Genomic DNA, 18,484 nt, shown 5'->3' on the forward strand with positions numbered 1-18,484 from the left:
TGCGCGCAGCAATGAAGACCCAACGCAGCCAAAAATAAATAAATAAATAGATAAATAAATAAACCAATAACTTAAAAAAAAATTTCAGAATGTTTTAACTTTTCAGCTTGTTTTGTAAGTGAACAGTTCATATGTGTGTCTATATACACATACACACATATAAGTATACAGACTATATTTACATATATACACACACACGTATTTTCATTATGGATGATATTTTGTTAAACCTTCATGAGGTGTTTCTTTCAACCATTTATTCCCTTTAAAAACTTAAAATGAAAAGATATATAGATTTCCTTTTTAGTACCAGTTCCTCCGCTTCATGCTAGGAGCAAAAAGATGAATTAGATGTAAGCAAAGCCTGTCATGAAGAAGCACACGCCTTGGTGAGGGAGGCAGCAGTTAGCAGGTGACATTTACTGAGATTTCTTACGTGCTCGGCCCTTGCTATCGCTTTTCATGAATTATCTCGTTTAGTCCTCACAATACTTGTTTGACGGCAGCACTTTTATCGTCTTCATTTCAGAGTTAAGGAGGCCAGGCCCTGACCCCTCTGAGGTTGTGTACACAGTAGATGGGGTTTGAGTCAAGAAACGTTTGATTCTAGAACCTGACCTTACCTGGCTGCTCTTGGGTAGGCACCGACGTAAGTTCGTCCTGATAGTAAGTTTTGAGGGCAAGAGGAGAGCACTGATGTTATTAACAGTATGGTCTGAATTGCTCTACTTGAATTTAACCTGTAATTTTACCACTCGATAAAAATAATTGTAGGGAATACTGTATCTATATTTTTTCTCTCTTTAATATTTGATAGGGTGACTGGAAATGGAAGAAGAGGGATTTAAAAATATACTTAATAGGGATTATGCACTTTTGGATAGTCAATGTTTTCAAGTTCTAGTTTTGCCTAAGTTAAATTTCCGAGATTGTGTGAATATATATGTACAAAGACTAGAAGGAAATATATTACAATACCAGCATTGGTTCTCTATGGATGATGGAATTAGAGACGGTTATTGTTCTCTTGTTTGTACATTCTAGGGTAATCAGATGATTTTCCTACTATATTCAGAGCCAGGGCTCCTTTCTGCTTGGCCTCATCCTTAGGCTGCTGGGGATTCAGAAAGGCCATGAAGGGCCTCATGGGAGAGAATGTGGGACTCACTTTCCTGTCTTTCTCTCCAGGATCTTGAACCCTTAAGTTTGGCAGCCTTAGCGGCTCTCTCTTACCTTCCAACTGCTAGCCCGTCTTTTAAAAAATTTCGTTTTTAGTCTTATGGGTTGGTTTGATATGTGTTAATCCAGCACAGCCAGATGTGTCCAGCCATGATGCTTGAATGCAAGACGTAGGGTGTTGGCACTTAGATTTTAGTGGGCCTGAGAGTCACTCACTAATAAGGGTCAAATGATTCCCGGCCCTAACTCCCCAGAGCCTGCTGCCGTAGGTGTGGGCATAGGTGACGCCCTGGTTGCTGGGTGCTTAGCAGGCAGCCCGTGAATCTTTTTCAGGTGTTCTGTGGACCGCAGTTTGAGAGCCACTGACTTTTAGGAAGTTTGTACTTAATTCAGTGGATAATGGAGAAATGATAGAGGGGTTTGAAAGGAGGCGTGTTGCTGGCAGAACTGTGGGATGTAGGGAGGGCTTTGCAGGCAGGAGTGATTGGAATCTGAGAGACCAGCTCTGGGAGGCGTTTGGGGTGGTCTCTTGGAGAGAGTTGAAGAGGCCTGAGTAAGAGCAGGGGCCTTGAGAGAGAGAGAGAGGGGGCAGGGCTGCCGAGAGAAGCACCGCCCACGAGTGTTCCAGAAGCCTTGGCAGGGTCTGCATGTGAGAGTGGAGAGAAGGGGACTTTCATGTCCACGCTTTGTGCCTCAGTGCCTTAGCATGGCAGTACCATTGAAGTGTGCTGAATTCCGGGAAGAGCTGCTTTGCAGGTTCGAGAGTGAGCACACCTTACGGGTAGCAACCTCAAAAGCCGTTCTAGTTTGTAGAGGAGACATCTTGCATGCTACCAGCATCTTGCATGATTCAAATACTTCAGAAAACTCAGTGCCCTCTCTCACTGCAGCACTCTGATTGTCTCATGTTTTAATGAGGTGGAAATATCATGCAGCTTGGCACATGGAATGTGTTAAAATAGGAGAGTGTTAGCTGAAATTTAGGTCCTCCAACTTGAGTGTGAAATGATGCAATATACATGAATATGGCACCCTGAATTATTTCTGTACATCGCCGTCTAAGGCATAGAACACCTAGTGAAGTAGAGAAGATTAGGGTCCTGCAGGAAGCTTGTCAATGGAGATATAAAGTCAGTGCTGATAAATGCTAAATGCATCGTAGAGTAATCCCTGCAGTCTTGTCCAGTGCTTAGTGAGATCAGCAGTTCTGGCTGCACTTGCTGTGTGGGACGGGGAGCCGGTTCCCTGAGATCAGTGCCTTCTTTGGGGCGTACCGGCTGGGAGAGAGCCAAGGGTGTGGAGGGCTCTTCCAGGGCGTGCCGCTCAAGGGGGTGGCAGGTCCGTCCTTCATAGGCATGATGGGGCCCGTTTTCTTGTTCGTCATTGGCCCATCCAACCCTTAGAAGTAGATGTGATTTCTTCTGTGAGTTTCAGGTAAAATGAACAGATTCTTTACTTAATAGGATCAGCTATAAAACAGTAGATGATTTTTCTTATAACATCTCCCCGGTATTCTGCACAGCTGACGTTTCCATTAAAATTTGCTCATTTCTGGGACTTCCTTGGCGGTCCAGTGGGTAAGACTCCTCGCTTCCGCTGCAGGGGGGCACGGGTTCAGTCCCTGGTTGGGGAACTAAAATCTTGCATGCCGCACGGCGCGGCCAAAAAAAGAAAATTTTTTTTTGCTCGTTTCTCGTCTATGATTTTTAAAGTAATACTAACTGCACAACCTGGTATTCTGAAATGATGCGCTTGTCTTTCACGTTAATTCGGGAAACGAAGTTTTGGATGAAGTAGTGCACCAGGTCACATTAGGAGAAATAGAACTAACTCTTTGCATTTAACTTTTCGTCTGCTAACTAGAGTGCCCTGTTAACTGACACTTCCACTAAGTCTGATGAAAGTAGCTAGTCACCACGCATTCATTCAGCAGTGCTTATTGAGTGCTGACCCTGTACCAGGAGCTGTTCCGAGAGAGCTGAGGATACAGCAGTGACTAGAAGAGACGGTAAGTAGTTCCTGTCTTCCCGGATCTGACATTCTAGTGGGGGTTGACACACAGTAAGTAAAACTCGTAGCACATGAGTGTGGTACATGTTGCAGGCAAGGGCCATAGGTGGATGCAGGAGGGAAGCGGGGATGCAGTGTTAACCGGGATGGCTGGGGGAAAGCTTTCAGTGGGCCCTCGGCTAACAGGCGGAGGGATGTCCTTGGCAGAGGGAACAGTAAGTGCAAATGGCCTGAGACAGGCCAGAGCCTGACACTTGGAGGGAGCAGGGAGGCCAGCGTGGCTGGAACAGAGGGAGCCGAGAGCAGAGCAGCAGGAGATGAGATCAGAGGAGGGGGAGGCCAGATGGTGCAGAGCCTTAGAGACCGTTATGTATGTTTTGGCTTTAATTTGGTGTTTGGGGAGGCATTGGAGGCTTTGGAGCCAAGGAGTGGTATCAGATTTACATTTTAAGATTACAGTGGTTGCTGTGTTGGGTAGACAGAAGTTAACAAGGGTGGAATCAGGGAGCCAGTTAAGATACTGGGGCAATAACCATCTGAAAGATGACGCTTGGACCAGGTGACAGCTGTGGTCACCATCACGAGAGGCGACCATGTTCTGGGTGTTCCGAAAGGCCAGTGGGATTTACCCAGAGATCGGGTGGTGGTGTGAGAGGATACCCGTGGCGTCTTTGGTCTGGGGAATTGGAAGTTTAGAGTTGCTGTCCGCAGAGAGCTGGAAGAGTGTGGGAGGAGACGGTGAAGGGAATATTTGGGTTCGAAACATCTGTGCTGGTTAGTTCGCCAAGTGAAGTAGAGATGTGTGTCTGCATTAATGGGGGAGTTTGGGACTAGATAGAAATTTGGTGGCCATTGGGGTATATACATGGTATTAAATCTCTGAGACTGGATGATATCACCCAATGAGTGGGCAGAGGGAGACAAGGGGAGAGAAGAGATCTAGGGCATTCCCACCCTTACAAGTCTGGGGGTTGAGCAACCAGCAAGTTGCTGCCAGTAAGTACAGGAAATCTCAGGAAGGGTGGTGTCCTGGGGCCAGTGAGGAAAGTGCTCCCAGAAGGAAAGAGTGGTCAACTGGGCCCGGTACTGCTGGTGGGCTAATAAGGGGAGACTGAGAATTGACCAGTGTATTTAGTGTATGGAGGACATTAAACTTGAAAGTTAGTTTTGGTGGGTTGATGGGTGCAAGAGACTGAGAATTGACCAGTGTATTTAGTGTGTGGAGGACATTGAACTTGAAAGTTAGTTTTGGTGGGTCGATGGGTGCAAACGTCTGAGTAAATTCAAGGGCAAATGGGAGAAGAGGCATCGACGTCCCGAGAGATCACGCTGTGTTAAAGCATCTTCCTGAATGAACACAGCACAGTCTTAGTATGACTTAAGCACGGAATGCATTTTATTTGAATTCTTTAAAATCTGTAACCATGTTTTGGAATAGATGACTGTTTGGTAAAGTAGATGTTTGATGAATTGGGACATGTTCCGCCCTCCCTGAACTGGGTAACAGAACACCATAGATTATGCAGTCTCTTACTTTAATACTAACAGAGCTATTCATTCATTGAATGACTATGTACTACTGGCTTCTGTAGAGAAGAGTTATTCCACAGAAACTCTCTCTCTACTCCAAGTTTTCCCACAGGTTTTTTTTTTTGGAAATGAGAGTAAATGCCTCTCTACCTGGGTTCTTTATTATTCCATAGTTTAACCATTTAGGTAGAAAAGATTTGTTATGGACGGACCCAAAACCTTGGAAGAATACCTTGTTGCTTTTGATTTACCTTCATATATTGTAGGATTTATCTGAAATATTCTGAATGCCTTGAAATTTTGTATAAATAATGTCTAGTACAGCCCAGAGGTGGAAGCCATTTGTTAGCAGGAAAATTGGTGCAAATAGAGATTAACTAACTTTAAATATAAGTCATCAAACATATATAGAGCACCTATCATGTGTAATGTCTCTACTAGGTACAGTGAAGTGGACAGGGTCCCTGTCTTTGGCACCTTCCATTGAGTGGAGAACACAGACAAGCCCACAGGTATGTCAGCAGAAAACTAATTCACTCAGAGTTTGAACAGGCACAGCACGGAGGGCTTCTTGGAGGAAGCCACGTCCAAATCCAGACCTGTAGGATGAGCAGGGGTAGTCAGGCCTAGAGGAGGGGAAAGAAAAGATTTGGGAGAAAACTGGGAGGCAAGAGAGATAAGGCATTTACTCACAACTGAAAGAACTTGATTGTGCTGGCTCTGTCCTGAGGTGGGGTGGAGAGAGGTGAACCTGGAGGGGTGGTGTGTGGGGAGGTGGGCTATATCACCAAGGTCCTGTTATTCCTCTTAGTAGGTGGAGGCCAGTGGAGGACTTCATGTCTTTGGCCTTTCTTTGTGGAGGAAGTGCGTGTGTGTGTGCGTGTGTGTGTGTGTGTGTGTTTATACGTATGTAATACATATATAAATATCTATATCTATTTATCTATCCTCACACACATATATAGAACTATACACATATGTGTATGAATTTTTTCGGGCTCCTAAATGTTATTTGATTCAGGATTCTATTAGGGAGGGACTTGCTTTTCTCTTAAGGAACATGGCAGTCTACTGGGTTTTAGACCTGGGGTGAACTGGTCCTTCTACTGTAGGGGAAGCCCCTGAATCTCAAGGAGAAAAACCAGTTAAAGGCTCTGTGCAAAACTTAACTTGACTTCCTGGGTATTTATTTCCTTTGATCTGTGAAGTGTGAAATTGACTGGACTTTTATAGCATAAGGAAACATAAAACCTCTTCATTGAAAAAAGGAGGAACTACTAAAACATTGACTAGAGTGAAAAAAGAGATAGGAGTTTGGGCTGCCAGGCAGTGCGGGTGGGAGAGGGAGAAGGCGGTGAGGACCGGAGAGGAAAGGAGTCTGCAGAGGAGGCTGCTGTGGGAAGTGAGGGCTGAGGGGGTGTGGCCTGCAGGTCACACCTGGAGCTGTGGGTGTCCTGTGTGTTAGCACCTGCAGTCTGCTGCCCGTGACTGATCAGTGATTAACCATCGCTCCTAGCTCCGCATATAATGTAGCCTTTATATGTTCAGATTCTTCACTCTAGTGGTTGAGCCAAAGCAATAGCAGAGCATTTGTAGGAATGTATGCTCTAGAAGTGGTCAGAAATAGCATGCAAGCATTTGTTTGTTTTTTTGGCCACACCTGCGTGTGGGCTCTTAGCTCCCCCATCAGGGGTCGAACCTGTGCCCCACCCCCTGCAGTGGATGCCCAGAGTTTTAATCACTGGACCACCAGGGAAGTCCCAATCCAAGTGTTTGGAAGTCTCCCCACTCTTGCCACCCCAGAAGGATGCTGGAGCATGTAAGAAACACTGCCCCCTACTCCCATTTCCACTTTTAGCTTGGTGCATGGTGTACCGAAGTCTTAAAAATATATACTCTGAGCATTTCAGACCCAGGCCCAGAGGAATCATATTGGCTCTACCAGATCCAGAAGCAGCCGCATGGGTGTTCATTTCTGAGGTCTTGAACTCTGGAAGAACACACAGATTATACTTAAAACTAATGGGGCTGGATTATGATAGGATGAAAAAAAAAACAAGGACCCACCTCTGCAGGGTGTGGCTGCGCTTTCTCTTGCTCTGCATTGTCTCCCAGATTGTTGTGGGCGGTTGCCGTTGCCACATCATTCCCAGGGTTAAACATATACTCAGTTCTGGGAAAGCTTCCATCTTCAGCCGTCCACAGTGACAGTTCAGGGGAATGTGGTTTTAAAAATAATTTAACAAGGTAAATTTTTACTTTTTAGTAGTTACCACTTAAGAAAACCAACCAGTTTTTCTGCTTCTATTTCCGCCTCGCTCCTTCCCCATGATTTCTGAGTATGTGATCCCTTGGAGGATATTTATAGCTATTACTTTAATCAATTTAACACCTTTCTCTGTATATTTTAGCAATTTGAAATTCTGTTTGGTAACTTCTTCTTGCATCACTGAGGGTGTTTCTGTTTCTCCCTCATCTTTTTTAAAAAAGCCCTAGAATGGACATTGCAAAAGTATTTTATTAACTACTGTATAGCATAGGAACTCTGCTCAATATTCTGTAATAACCTAAATGGGAAAAGAATTTGAAAAAGAATAGATACTTGCATATGTATAATTGAATCCACTTTGCTGTACACCTAAAACTAACACAACATTGTTAATCAACTCTACTCCAATACAAAATAAAAATTAAAAAAATATCTTATGACGGTAGCATGCATATTGGTACCTTTTTCCTATTTTCTGATTTGAAAACTAACTTAATGTTAGATAATATGTAATGTTCCAGCTCAGCTGTAGAAATTGCATCTCCTAAAATCATGTTCTAATGAATCAGGGAGAAAAGAAACATTTAAGACTAACTAATAACAACAAAAAAAGAAAAGTATAAATGCCTAGAAGCAACCGTAGGAATTCAGGGAGACCGTTGAGGAGGTAAGAGGAAGCGATCTTATTAAATGTGGTTGTGGTGGACTTTCTGGAAGTGATACGTGTAGTGAAATCAGTCGCTTATAATGACTAAATTGTCACCAGAAGATCTAAAAACAGTTTTGTGGGTTAAGGTAGGTAATTTTCATCCTTGGTGGTAACTATAATGACTATAATGTTCTAAAAACATTATAAGATTTTTTCTTATAAAAGCAGACTTCATATGATAGATCTTTTTATTATAATTGTTGGTTTTGTTTGCTTTTTATAGATCCAAAGGTACAATATAATGAAAGTAACATATTGTTGCAGTGAGATGTAAGGAGTAGAGTTGTTTTGTTTTGTTTTTTTTTGTTCCATGCAGTTAACATTCTTTTCCTCTTTAAAAAAAACCAAACAAACATTTTCATTCCAAAGCCCAGTGACAGGATTAACATTTGCACTTGAGGTGGTCAGGGATGGTGTCTGTTTATCTGCCCAAATTAGGGCTCGTGCAATAAAGGCCTTTGGTCAACACTTGATGGGGGAGAAGGTAAAACCTGGGAGTCTCCCTAACAAAGTTGGAATTAGTTTTTAAAAATCATGGCTCTCAATGGAATGTGTCTACTTTGGATGCCTGTAGTTAATTGCCTGCAATAGAGGAATAACTGTTTTACTCTTAAGGATTTTGCCTGGAGAGAAAAGGTATTCATGTATCCATTCATAGTCTCTCTGTTTTCTGTCTGTTACGGTTGTCTAAATTTGTCTGTTTGTGTTTGGGCCATTCCTCATTCTAAAAACATCTGTGGCTGCTACAGTAGTACATGGTGGTTAAGACCAGGGCTGGCTGCTTACATTTGGATCCTTTACCAATCACTTACTAGATGTGTGATGTTGGCCAATTTCTATGCATTGCTTAGTCAACTAGCTTATTTTTAAATTTGGGGTCATGCCGTTACTAAACTTTGAGGGTTTATGTTGAGGATTCAGTGAGATAACGCAGGTGAAGCATTTACCACAATAAATGGTAAAATAAACTGTATAGCATATAGTAAGTGCTGAAAAAAACTCTAGCCGTTGTTTTGTTGCATACATTACAGGGATATCCTGGGGAAGATTTTTCACATTTCTGACAGAATAGTTTCGAAGTGAACACATACGCTGCCTTTTACAGATGGTAAGTTACAACTCAGTGAGAAGAATGGTGAAGAGAAAGATTGGATCACATACCCTTTGCGGAGTGTGTCGACATCACATGGCGTTAAAAAGGGGAGGTGCCAATTATACCTCTTAAATTGCAAGATATGGATGATTTCTTAAATTTCTCTCCCTGGTTATTCCGCTAATGTAGTGTTCTGAGGCTTGACAGCTGCTAATAGTAATCTGTAGAATACAGTCACTGAAAGTCAGAGGGAAGGCTGTCGCCAAAGTCAGGCCCTTCAAGTCTGTATTTCCTGTTTTATCACAATTGATGTCCCCGGCTTATTCCATTTCCTGCCTTGCTGTGGCATTTGATAACCGGTGGGTGTGACGGTGATCTCTGGGTGTGTCCCTGGTGTAGTGTATGTTCCTCTGAGTAATCGTCTTCTGTGATCAACTGGCCCATTAGCCCCCGATGGAAGGCAGTCTGTCTCACCAAGTCCAATTAAGGAAACCAGCCCGATTTCTTCTTGGGAGCCAAGAAGTTATTTCGTAAGATGTGCTCCTGTAAGCACTGTGGGAATAGCTGTCAGAATGGTGATTACTTCTGTTCTTTAGTCACCAGAGTTGATACCCTCAGTTTCAAAACCGCAGAAAGTTGCAAACTTCTCAAAGGACTTTTATTTAGGGTTACACGTGCAAAGGGAGACAGAATGGTCCCCACAGGTCTCAAAGAGGCACCTTTGCAGGTAGGCACCTGGAGTGATGTGGAGCTTGCTGTTAGTGCTAGAGCAGACCCGGGCTTACGGGCAAGACTCATCCCTGATGTTTCTCTGGGAGGCATAGGGAGTGAAAGAAAGAGCTTCAGAGTTTACCTGACTTGCTTATCTATAGATGGAGTACTTTTTGTAAGACGTCCTTGAGCTGAGGGTATAAGTATTTTTATATTTTAGTCCATGTGTACCTGCTTCCGGAACAGGATTTCAGCAGTGTTGAATGTAGACAAATTGTCTTAAAACTAGATTAATCTCTATTAGCCAGAGAAGGCCCTTTTCCCCCTTGAGAAACTGTCACATGATTTCTTCTAGATCAGTTTCCAACTTAATATATTTGCTTAATTAGTTTCTATTTATTATTGCTTTAAAAATATGTGTTTGTAAGCTACCTATACTACTCCCCCCTCCCTCCCCCATTACAGCTTCAGAACTCTGTGTAGGGAGATGCAATCCATTGTTAATGAATTAATGCGCAGCATATTTTAGACGCTATCCATTTTTAGCTTATACACTGAATTTTTAAAAAAGATTATTTATTTTTAAAATTGAAGTATAGTTGATTTACAGTGTCGTGTTAGTTTCAGGTGTACAGCAAAGAGATTCAGTTTTTTATCTATCTATCTATCTATCTATCTATCTATCTATCTATCTATATTCTTTTTCAGATTCTTTTCCCTTATAGGTTATTACAGAATAATGAGTATAGTTTCCTGTGCTATACAGTGTACACTGAATTCAAAAGTTGAAAAAAGGGCTTCCCTGGTGGTGCAGCGGTTGAGAATCTGCCTGCCGATGGAGGGGGCATGGGTTCGAGCCCTGGTCTGGGAAGATCCCACATGCCGTGGAGCAACTGGGCCCGTGAGCCACAACTGCTGAGCCTGCGCGTCTGGAGCCTGTGCTCCGCAACAAGAGAGGCCGTGCTAGTGAGAGGCCTGCGCACTGCGATGAAGAGTGGCCCCCGCTTGCCACAACTAGAGAAAGCCCTCGCACAGAAACGAAGACCCAACACAGCCATAAATTAAAAAAAAAAAAAAAAGTTGAAAAAAAAATCCACCGAAAATCCCGTAAAGAGAGAGTGAAAATCTGTGTTAATCGGCTGCAGTTTTGCTCTCGAGGAAAGCGGGGGTGACGACTCAAGCTACGAATCCCCCGTGCAGGGGCCTGAAGCAGTGAGGCCGGGAGCAGCCCCCAGGCCTGGGTGGCTACATTACCATCCGTTTACAAGCCTTGAAGACCCAGGGTTCACGGTCAGTGTCCTTTGCTGCTTAAAATTGCAACAGAGGACTTTGCCGCAATTAAGATATTAGCGATTTATTTTTATTTTCATATTTTTTCTTCATTTTGTTTGGAGGAAGGTGTAGGGGAAAATCATATTAGGTTTGAGATAAGGGAGACCAGGAGGATCTTTCTAGTGAAGGACTATTACGTGTTTGGAAATGCTAAGATGTTCATCTTGTTTCGGTCTGTGAACTGGAAGACGGCCTGTGTATTGGGAAAATTGGGGTGTTTCTTGACTTCTATTGGGAAAGGAAAGGGCATTTTCCCTAGGGCTGTGGTTCCAACACTCTGATTTCCATGTTTTTTTCCCATCGCTAACTATCTAATCTTGAGGGTTGGTGATAGCCGTAGGTCACGCAGTCCAAATACGTGTTCTTTGGAGTGAATAAATTGTTTCAGCTTAACGCTAAAGAAACTGTGGCCCAGAGAGTTCCATGGCTAAGATGTAATGGCAGGACCCAGACTAGAATGGAATTCTCCGGACTCGCAGTTCCGGATGTTTCTGATTATACTATTTTCCCAACCTTACCCGAATTGCCCTCTACCTCCAAATCCTATAAAACTTATGGCCTTGTAGGTCCCACCCACCAGCAGTAGTGTGGGGCATCGCTTGCCTGTCTGTACTGCCGTCCAGGGCAGTGAGCCTGGTTAACCGTCTGTGATGCAGACTCAGTGTTGGCTTATGGGGGTCCAGTGGGGAGGCGCTTTCCGTCTAGCAGGGAGGTAGGTGGCAACACTGATTATGATACCATACTGTGTGGTGCATTCGATGATGGACATGTTTACAGGTCTAGGAGCCGTTCAGAGGAGCATAGAATGCATTATGTGTGTGTGTGTGTGTGCATGTAGTTTAGGGGGAAGTTTGCAGAGGGTTTTCAAGGATAAAGGGGAATTTGCCAGCCAGATTGGGGTTGAAGATGGATTCCTCTAGGTGAATAGATTTGGGAAACTAAAAACCAGTCCATTGGCAGTGCTGGAGGGTGAACTTGGTGGTAGGATCATGGCCCCCTGCAGATGCCTATAGGTTGTACTCACATCGTTCACCTGCTCCAACCTGTTTCAGAATGGAGAGAGGTGTTGAAAGTTCATCAGTGATCCTGTGTTTTCTTTCGGGCTAAAGAACATGAAATGTCTTTGAATAGGTATGACGTGGAGAGGCGGTGACGAGTGTGGACTGCCAGGTGCCTGGAGGCTCTGTGACTCAGGTGTGATCAGGGAAGAAAGTTTAGGAATAGTGCTTTGCTTTGGACTCAGAAATATAAAGGCAACAGGTTCTGTCCGGAGCCTTCCTGCCCGTCCTCCATGGTGCCATTGGGGTGAAGGGGTGGATGCAGGTTTACATGTTCAGCTTCTGGAACCAGACACAACTGCCTTTCAGTTTTCACGGCCTTGGAGGAAACAGATAATGAATGATAGGAAACAGCTGCTCCTAACGTGGCAGCCAGAAATGCAGCCTCATGGAGCAACGTGGTAATCACGAGAATATTAATGGAAAGTCCTCTCTGATTAAACACTGGGAGCTGTGGAATGTGGTTTGTTTTCATATATTTACCTCTCCCCCCCATTGTCTTTCTGTTGCCTGCAGATTTTATTTTTATTTGTCCAATCATAGAGAAATACTTTCCTGTAAAGTATTACAAGAAAGTTATCTAGAGTAGATAATTAAAAAAAAATAGATAGATAATTTAAAAAAAAACCGAATTTCCTGCTAAACCCTTCACTTTTTTCAGAGTTGAGTGTGAGCACCTTCCAGAATCCTTCCTGGACATTTGCATACATGTTTATACAGATTAATGTATACTTATTTTCATTTACATAAATGGATTCACATGTAACTTGAATCCGATCCAAAGTTTCTTTTTACGTTTCATACTGTCTTAAGGGTCTTCCCACATCACTCTATTTAGATAATCCTCAACCATTGCAGAAGTAATTTTTTATACAATCAAACTTAATTAACTTTGTCAGTAATGTAGGAATGGCTGTATGGAAATATGGGTGCCTCTTAGGAACAGGAGGGTGTGATGGTTTACCCACATGGGTGCCGAACAAGGATTCAGGATGTTTTACGGCAGACTGGCTGGCACCTGGCAAAATATCTTGGATCAGCCTGACAAGAGAGAACTGATCTCTTGCTCTGAGAGTTTATTACTGTGACACCGGCTCTGCTTCAAGCACACCTTTAGTCTTTTCTTGCCATAATCATATTAAAGTGAGAGGTGGCCTGATATATAATCTTTGAGATCTCCGACTAAGGCATCAGGAGAATGTGGGACTTGAATCTTTCTCCGAAGCTTGCTTCATAAACCTGCAAAGCTTGTTTAAGAGAAGTTGACCCAAAGGACAAGCGGACTTTGAATTTTAACCCAGAGAAGTGGGACCCGGAATTGATGAGGGGGAACAACACCCTTTGGAAGGGGAAACGGGACAGGTCGTTGTTTTGATACATTCATGGGCTGCTGACACGGGAAGCGGTTGGTGACATCTTGCTAAAATTGTACATTTGAGCTTGCCAGCCCCAAACAGACCACGGGCATTTGTGGCAGCTCCCCAGAGCGCAACAGCAGTTGTCCCAGGAGCTGTTGGAATGCCGTCGTTACGACCTCGGTACACGTTGTTTAGACAAAAGGGGAAGACGCCTTCTTGGCTTGACAATTTGCCAACCACCTGCTGTCATTCTTTTTCTCCAGTGCTTTGAAAGTGGCCAGAATCTGGTCATCAGGCCTCTTTTAAAAATAACAACGCAGGCATGTATAAAATCACAAAATCCAAAAAGCTGATGTAATTATAGAGGACACATGGCAATGGGTGCCTATTTTCCTCATCTCTTCTCTTGAAGGCATCGGGTCTCTTATATTTCACGTGGCCAGTTGCTGCCTTAAAGAGGGACATTCTAGAGGAGAGATAGACTTTCATGGGAAAGTTCCTCAGATCTTTTACCGGAACGAACTGTTATCAAATAAGCATCAAAATGACCTTCAAATTTCTCGACGATGTGTGGCCATGTCGTGGCTTTATAAAGAAATCGTAATCTCTAGATAAAATGGCACACGCGCAGTGAACTATTTTGATCTGGTTTTCAAGGAAGTTGGGGTTTGTGGGAGATTAAGAGGTTGGGAACGTGGTATTTCTTCTGTTGGCTGTGAAATTGCTCTTTCCAGGTCCGTGGTGTCATGTCACCGTGGCTAATAGGGACAGGCTCACACATTTGTTTTTTTTTTTTTCACCCACTGCCTTCCTTCACTTAAGCATCACTTAAACATCAGCCAGTTTGATCACACAGAGGACCAGTCAGGTAAGCAGCTCTGTTTCCCTGTATCCATCCTGCTCTTGAGACCCTCCCCCACTTGAGAGCATTACTTGCCTGGGGAGGACACACTGCCGGAAGGGAGCTTCACATGCTGTCACCTGCTGTAGGGAGAAGGTGGAGCCAGCCTGGGGCGGAGTTCTCACTCCAGTGCTTTCTCTGGTGGGATAACCTTACACATTAAGCCCTTCAGAGCTTGCTTCCTCATCTGCCAAGCGGGGCTCCTAATCCATCATGTGGTCCTTCTGAGAATTAATCAGACCCTGGGAGTGAGTGCCCAGCCCATGTTAGGGACTACAGAAAGGCCTAGGAAATGGTGCTTGGGCGATTTCTTTCTTTTTCTTTCGTATTCCCTGTCCCGAAATTCTGGTGCTTGGTTCTCATTCACCAGGGATAACTTTCTTTTGTTGACAGTCAACAAAAAGAAAGTTGACTTCTCCAAAAATTACCCTTCTGGAGTTGCAGCCATTCTGCCATCGGTTTGCCTCCGTCCCTCCCACACCCTGACCTCTGCAGTGCGGTAAACCCCAGATCGGTTCAAGGGCAGAACTAGTTTTAGCCACAGTGTGAAGGGGTCTGGGGGCTGGGGGAACCAACACTATAGAGTTACAGTGAGTTGCATGTACAAAATCTCAAATTACTTTGGCACAAGTTTTACATTTGGAAGTCTCTTCCAGGTGCTTGCTCTAGACTGAAGAAGTTAGAATTCCACAGAAAAGGACACTTCAATTTTTGAAAAGCCATTTTGAATTACGTAAACACAAACTTTTCACAATAGGGATGGTCACTGCTGTAGCTGTGGGTTGTACATCTCCGTATTAATCTTTAGCAGGGGGCTCAATTTGTGTGGTGATCGCTGTCAGCCCTGGTTTGACTCATGCATTCCTCACCGCCACAGTAAGATCTGTGTTTATGTGAAATATGGAAACGATTTCTTCCCCTTTTTCTTTTGTGCTTGAGTTGGGATGGAGCCGCTGAGTTGTTTTCCTTTGTTATTTTTAAAGGGTCTTCAGTTGCAGAGCTCCACTCGGGGCTTGAGCGGTACAGCTGGCCGTGTGGCTTAGGCTGGTCCTCGTGAGATCTGGCTCTGAATCCAGCATCCTTACCCTGAAGCAGGAGGCTCTCCTTTCTAAAACTTTGATTTGCCCAACCCTAAAAACCAAATGGAAACTAAAATAGGGTAGAGGAATTTTCACTGAACGAAGAGTTTTTTACCTTGAATTTGTCTTCTTTATCAAGACCCATAGGTCTTGTGTCCTGCTCTCTTTCTTTTTTTTTTTCCTTCTCCTCAACTGCTTGGGTACCGTGAGGATGGGGAAGGTGTAGGCCGAGTCATTAAAGGTCCGGAGTTTAATTGTACAAAAAGAAGAACCAAAAAAAAAAAAAAAAAAAAAGAGTGTGTGTTCCTCCCCATTTTTGAACAATTTATCCTCCTAAAAAAGAAAGTTTTGTGAGAAGGATCCCAGGCTATAAAAGAGAGGATTAGCTGCTTTCATTGGGTCCAACACCACATTCTCACTGCATCGTTGGCAGTCCTTGTAAAGTGTCTTGGCAGATAGGGGCTCTTCCTTCACAGTGTAATGTTTTTCCAACTGCAGAGTTAGAGCTGCTTCATGTGCCATGACGCATGGCTAGGTGTCAAGATCATTTTATGGGACGAAAAACCCAAAAAGACTTTTAAAACGTGCAGCTTTCGGGAAAAATACAAGTCAGTTTTACAAAGAGAGTTTTAAATAAAAGGGCATTCATGGGTTTATGTTTTCCCCACGGGCAGATCTTTTCAAAGACGGAATTGTAAAAAGAGGACATACATTTCTTTCATTCATTACCTGAGTCCTTAAGGTACAGCTGTCTTGAAGGACCAGGTGCTGGGGATACAGGGATGAGTGTCACCCTCTGGCCTTTAAGTAGCTCCCTTTTACTCAGGAGCCAGAGACATGAGTCAAAATACCTGGTCCAGATGGCAGGAAGGAGGGGGTGATGAACTTTGCTGGGGTGGGAGGAGCTGGGTGGCTGGTGTCCAGAGACGGCCTCATAAAGGAAGAGAAGCTTCAAGTGAATCTCGAAAGATCAGGAGGAATTTGCCGGGTCAGATAGGAGTGTGGTAGGCATTGCAGGCAGAAGAAGAGCAAATGCAGAGGCTCAAATCTATGAAGCAGCAGGGTGTTGGGAGAAGGAATCCCAGCCCAGGGAGGCCCCAGTAGTCGCATGCAGGAGGGAGAAAGCAGGGGAGGAGCGTGGCCAGGAAGCCCAGGGCCAACTTCCGGAGGCGTCTGCAGGTCGTAGGGTCATGCTGTCGCCTTCAGGACTTTGCTCCCCTCATGTGAGAGGCCTTCTCTGACTAGTATCATTCTTATTTCCTTTCCCTGCTTTAGCCTTCTTCCTAGCACTTACCCTGACCTGTTTTAGGCTTGTGAGTTTATTGCCGGTGCCCCATTGTTAGAATGAAGACCCCAGGAGAGCAGGGACTTTCTTCTGAGTGGATGGCTATGTCCCCGGTGCCTGGCATCAGTGATGTTACAGAGTTTGGCTTCATCCTCTGAGTGCTGGGGAACCATTGACGATACTAAATAGGGGTGGGAGTGGAGGTGGGGTCACATGAGTACATTGGGGTGTTAGGAAGAGCAATGTGAATGTCACACAGAGCCGATGACAGGTCTTAGGAAGGGAGCTCTTTGGTGCATACGGAGGGCAAGAGAAGGAAGGAGGTTACTGATCTTACTCCTTGGCTACCTTGGATGGTGCCCAGCTTTGCCGACCTGGTTAATTATCAATAGCCAGTATCAATCTCATTTTATGGCAGATGTTTGGAAACTTTGCTAAACATTACAGAGAAGCTCCGAGAATTTTTTTTCCCTATTCTACAAACCCAGTAGCTGCCCAGGCATTCTAGTAGATGTCACGATGTCATACGTGATAATCATTTTCTTCATTTATTGATACTTCCATGATAGATTTGAGAAATCTTAATGAATTGTCTTTCTTTGCAATGCATTGAATGCTTTGATATAAAATGGATTCTTTATGTAAAAATAAGTTTAATAGTTTCAAAATGGCTGACCTCAGAGCTGTTTGGGTCGTGCAGTTAGGTTGTCTGGAAAGTTAAAAGTAAAAAAGATAAGAAAGTGGACATTCAGCAGTTCTTTTGAGAGAATTGATATGATGTATCATCCTGTTGACTGGGCTTGATGAGGGAATGAACTGTTCCCCATATAGAACTTTTCCTGGTAACTGAACTTCATCACTTTAAGACCTGGATATTTAAAATTTTTCTCTTCAATTTTGGATGGAAATCTTTCTAAAATTTTATACTTTCTTGTGCTCATAAGCAGAGTGAATTCAACATTCCTTTCTTGGGAAAGAAAGAATTTTGCACAATGATTGAAGTATGTGATAATGTATTGGCACTTGTGAGTGTCTTGCCAAGTGACCCCAGAATGCCATGTTTTCAACATTACTGCCCTTGGTTTTTAGGTAGTGGGTGCTTCTAGCAGCATACCCACGTGTGCCTGTCTTGAATTTACTCAACTTGTCTCTTGAAGCCTGGGAAACAAGATAGCTTACTCACTTTGTAAAATGAGAGGAAATAGGCCTTGGGGGAGGCTGAGAAGGCCTGTGTAAGTCAAGTGAATGGATTTTATTGCACAGGCTTTATTATATCTTTAACATTTCAAAGAAAGAGGACTCATTTTATATTTTTCAAGTCTTCCTAACATTAAACTATCCGTATCTGAAAAAAAAAAAAAGATTATAATATCACCCCTTCTGCTGTCAACGATGCTGGGTTTGCGAAGCGAAAGAAAAATCCCCAAGCCTCTTCTAGTGTGTGCCCAGAGGCCTCCTCTCTTCCCTTTGGGTCCAAGGTGTATGAGGTGGGGTCACTGGAGGTGTTCCTGTACTAAAGGTTGTTTGTTATCATCTTTGATTACTTACTGGGCATCTATCATATGTAAGGCGCTGTAAACAACACAGGGAGTGCCTTCTTCCTAGAAATTTAAACCCTAGTTTAAATTTAAACTAAATTAAAGAGGAAGTAGTGGAAGAGAAACAACTACAGTACTTGGATTTTGTCAGGGGATGCAGCAGCGTAGTACACCCCTAGAAAGTCCAGGGCCGAACAAGAGTCCTTTCTCCAGAAGGTTGACCTTTGACTGAGAAAACAGACAACCCAGACGGAGCCGAGGGGAAGGGAGCAGCCCCGGGGAAGGCCCAGTAGCAGAATCAACCGCGTCCATCCGTGGGGTGGCACGTCGTGGCCAGATCAGCATAGACAAGTTAAAGCTTGTCCTCACACGCCAGGAGAGCGGGGTGGACAGCAAGGGCTACCGGAGTTGGGGTAGGTGATCACGTCCACG

The 18,484-nt window shown here is 43.9% G+C and overlaps 1 protein-coding gene across 9 annotated transcripts in view; it reads left to right on the plus strand.

Annotated features, from left to right (window-relative positions):
* The window catches only part of CNKSR3 (CNKSR family member 3), a 105,025-nt gene that overhangs the window by 13,447 nt on the left and 73,094 nt on the right, over positions 1-18,484 (plus strand). Inside the window, exon 1 of one of the 9 annotated variants that reach the window (XM_082474723.1) lies at positions 5,165-5,231. The exons of the other annotated variants lie outside the window; for them this stretch is intronic. The gene's annotated coding sequence lies outside the window, so the exon portion shown is untranslated. Of the gene's footprint in view, positions 1-5,164; positions 5,232-18,484 lie in introns of those variants that run through there. 9 annotated transcript variants of the gene reach the window in all.

The sequence above is a fragment of the Balaenoptera physalus genome (genome assembly GCF_965194825.1).
Source record: "Balaenoptera physalus genome assembly, chromosome: 9".
NCBI lineage: Eukaryota > Metazoa > Chordata > Mammalia > Artiodactyla > Balaenopteridae > Balaenoptera > Balaenoptera physalus.